Source organism: Globicephala melas, chromosome 15 (assembly GCF_963455315.2).
Source record: "Globicephala melas chromosome 15, mGloMel1.2, whole genome shotgun sequence".
In the NCBI taxonomy this organism is placed as follows: Eukaryota; Metazoa; Chordata; class Mammalia; order Artiodactyla; family Delphinidae; genus Globicephala; species Globicephala melas.
The window spans coordinates 80,682,503-80,686,875 of NC_083328.1; positions in this window are offsets into that span (position 1 = coordinate 80,682,503).

Below are 4,373 nucleotides of genomic sequence, written 5' to 3' on the forward strand. Positions count from 1 at the left end.
CTCACTTTATGCAGTTCAGTCTTCCTTTTGTCCAGTTGAAGTCCAGGTAGCCTCAGGCCAGGCCTGTGGGTTGTCAGGGAGGAGGACGAGGATGTACACGATGGTGCGGAAACCAAGGGCTTGGGCCAGAGTGGGTGGAGCCAGGCTGGCTGAGATCGCAGCGTCCGCAGCAACATGTCAGTCGTGATGCTCACTGAGCACGTTCGTGCACGCTATCTCACTTGGTTTCTGCAACAACTCCATGAGGTAATGTGGTGGATGTTCATTGGTTTTGTCTGCCCTGCATTATTTTCTCCTTTCTGGTTAAGGGCACCCCTTCACACACACCCCGCCCCTTCTTTCAGGAATCTGCTCTCTGCGCTCTCTCAGTGTGGTTCTGATGGGCATTACCAATCACATAAACCACTCCTCACTCTGTGCCATGTGGAGGCCCATGACCCAGGCCAGGCCAAACGTACTACCCCTTCCCCAGGCAGTGAGCGGACCTGGGAGCTAAGCATGTGTCGTGGATCTGGCCAATCAGAGCCTTTGCTGGGATCTTTATACACCGATGTGAGCTGGTTAAGCTGTGGAGGTGTAAGGAACGAAGCTTGTCTTCATCAAGTCTTGAGGCAAGTGGAAGAAGCCTGTTAGAGAAGTAGAGCATGAGGCCAACTTGCAAGAGAAGAAGAGATGAGAGAGGGAATGGAGGAGGGAGAGGGGGAGTGGTAGCTCCTCGGAACCCCCAGATCCAGCTACGCCTGAAGCTGGAACCGCCGTTTATCTTCTTTCATGTCATGAACCTTCCTGGGATCTTGTACTTCAGCCAGTTGGAGTTGGAGTTCTGTCACATGCAACCAAAAGAGTTCCAACTACTATAAGTAAAGAATAGCCCGTCCACTGCATGGGCAACGAGACTGAGGCAAAAAGAGGCTGAAAGGTGACTCTAGGCCGCTTAGGACACAGAGCCAGGATTTGAGTCCACATCATTGGGCTTTTCATCCTATGCTCTTTCTACTACGTCCCCTACCGCACTTAGTCTGTATTAGTTTCCCATGGCTGCTGTAACAAATTACCACCAACTTGGTGGCTTAAAGCAACAGAAATGTATTCTTTCGTAGGATCTGGAAGTCAGAAAACAGGACGAATACACCGGGCTAAAATCAAGGCACTGGCAGGACCTCACTCCCTCGGGAGGCTCTGGGGGGGATCCATTCCTTGCCTTTCCAGCTTCTGACGGCTGCTGGTGTTTCTTGGTTTGTGGTCCATCATTCCAATCTCTGCCTCTGTCTTCAGTGGCCTTCTCCTCCCCTGCATGTGTTTGTCTAAGTCTCCCTCCGTCTCTCTCTTAGTTGTGATGGCATTTAGGGCCCACCTGGATAATGCTAGATTATTCCCTCATCTCAAGATCCTTGATCACACCTGCAAAGATCCTTTTTCCCAATAAGCTAACATTTACAGTTTCTGGGGATGAGGAGCTGATATCTTTGGATGGTCGTTATTTAGCCAAATACCCTGTCTAGGCTACCTAGGATTTAGTGCCTGAATGTGATGACGCAGTCCTGAGAAAATCCTGGCCACTATCCAATTGTCCAGTCTCCCCAGCCAGATGGTTAGTACCTTCAGGGTCCGGCCCAGCCCCAAGTGCCCCATAGTGGCCAGCACAGGGTGGGCGAGCACCGGAGTCTATCCTGTTTCAGCACCCCCTTCTCCCAGGTTGAGCACTGAAGATCAGGTGTAAACGAGAGGGGTCCCTGCTGCCAAGGTATTGCACTCCTTTTTATGGACCCTTTTCTCATTTCTCAAGGCAACGTCTACTGCTCACTTTAATTTGCATCTTTGGGTTGTTAAGAAACAGTCACCACAGGTAGCCCACGTAACGGGGGTGTATTATTACACTGAGCTGCATGTGGGAGGCAACGCAGGGGTCTAAGTGCCTGGGCTGGAATCCCAATTCTGCCATTTCCCAGCTGTGAATCTTGCACCAGTTACTTACCTGCGCGGAATCTACATGGAGATCTAAGGGTCAGGTTTACAGGATAGTAAATGAGAACCTTGGTAACTTGGCAGTATTTCTAGCACAGAGCACTCAGTAAACGTTAGGTTATTATGACTGCCACGTGGAATCCGCATCTGCCTCTCTCTTTTTAAAATGACTGTCTCAAGTTCTAAACGTTAAGGATTATTATTTCTACCGAATAGAATCTGAGGGTTATAAAATGACTCGCTTGGGCCCCTCGTGGTGCCTGCGTTCTCAGTCAGGCTGCACAATATCTCTGTTGCCCCGGGCCCCTGACCAACCCCAGAGCATCCTTTCAGCGGCCGCCTCCATCCCTATCAGCAGGTTCTTCCACCGCTCAGGGGAGAGCCCGGTTTGCCCTTGGCCGTGGTCTGAGCAGCTCTGGGAAGGGGAGGGTGGTTGGGGGCGAGGTTGGAGGCGTGGCGGGGGGCAGGGATAGAGGCGGGGCTGGGGCGGCGCTGGAGGAGGGAGAATCACAGGTGCAAAGCTCGTTCTCTCCCCAGGGCAGGGCCTGAGACGGGGAGTGCGGGCAGCGCAGGGCCATGGCGTTTCTTCCGTCCGTGCTTGTTCCCACCTCTGTGGCTTACTTTCTGCTATTCTCCTCCACGCAGCTGGCGTTTCCCTTCCCCCAGCCCTGCGGGAAACCTCCTTATCGTTATCCTCACGACCCTCATAACTGTCCTTTTTGGAGGGTCCTCTTCATTACCTATACCAGGATACATATGCCTTTGCAAATCCTTCCCTAAGCCTGGGGCTCCTTTAGTGTTTCTGTCCCGTTTTCTTCATGGGAAATAACTACAATAGCGTTCACGGTAATAACCATAATCTCAGCTAACTACTGTGTAGATGCCGTATTTGCCAACACTGCGCTAAGTCCTCTTATGCGATTTAACTCATTTCATATCACACGCACGCGCGCACACACACACACACACACCCTATATGGTAGGTACTATCAGAAGTTTTATTTTATTGATGACGAAGCTGAGCGACTGCAAAGGTCAAATAACCACGTTAGTCCCCTTTTTCTTGCTCAATAAATCCCTAATAAATAAGAATGAATCGTGCAGCCCCACAGCAATATTCTAAAAAACAAAAAACAACAAAACTAATGTTTTTTTCTGATTACAAAGCATTATCTGCTCACTATAGAAAATTAGAAAAATACAGAAAATCGCACTAAGAAAAAGTAAAAAAATCACCCATAATATTTTAGTTGCAACTATTTCCAGTCTGTCTGTCTGTCTGCATCTCTGCATTTTCCAGGGAGTTACATTTAAAAAAATTTTTTTAAAGGTCTTTATTATTATTTTTTTAATATCTTTATTGGAGTATAATTGCTTTACAATGGTGTGTTACTTTCTGTTTTATAACAAAGTGAACCAGTTACACATATACATATGTTCCCATATCTCTTCCCTCTTGCATCTCCCTCTTTCCCACCCTCCCTATCCCACCCCTCTAGCTGGTCACAAAGCACCGAGCTGATCTCCCTGTGCTATGCGGCTGCTTCCCACTAGCTATCTATTTTACATTTGGTAGTGTATATATGTCCATGCCACTCTCTCACTTCGTCCCAGCTTACCCTTCCCCCTCCCCGTATCCTCAAGTCCATGCTCTAGTAGGTCTGTGTCTTTATTCCCATCTTTCCCCTAGGTTCTTCATGATCATTTTTTTCTTAGATTCCATATATATGTGTTAGCATACGGTATTTGTTTTTCTCTTTCTGACTTACTTCACTCTGTATGACAGACTCTAGGTCCATCCACCTCACTACAAATAACTCAATTTCGTCTCTTTTTATGGCTGAGTAATATTCCGTTGTATATATGTGCCACATCTTCTTTATCCATTCATCTGTTGATGGGCACTTAGGTTGCTTCCATGTCCTGGCTACTGTAAATAGAGCTGCAATGAACATTTTGGTACATGACTCTTTTTGAATTATGGTTTTCTCAGGGTATATGCCCAGTAGTGGGATTCCTGGGTCGTATGGTAGTTCTATTTTTAGTTTTTTAAGGAACTTCCATACTGTTCTCCATAGTGGCTGTATCAATTTACATTCCCACCAACAGTGCAAGAGCGTTCCCTTTTCTCAGGGAGTTACATTTAAGCCATGCTTTTTAATGGCTTTCAGGCCTCTGGGCCTCTGTGTTCGGACATTTAAGTTGTATCCAAATTTTCTTTTCTGCTATTACAACATTTGACAACTATTCTTTAACATGTTATCTTTGCCCATGTTTCTAATGATTTCTTTAGGATGAAGGGTCTGCACATGGAACCTTTGGATACACTTTGCCAAGTGCCTGGGAATGGGTGTTGCTAGTACCAGTGCCTCCAGCCAAGTGCAGAAGGTGCTGCTTGTTCACCTCTT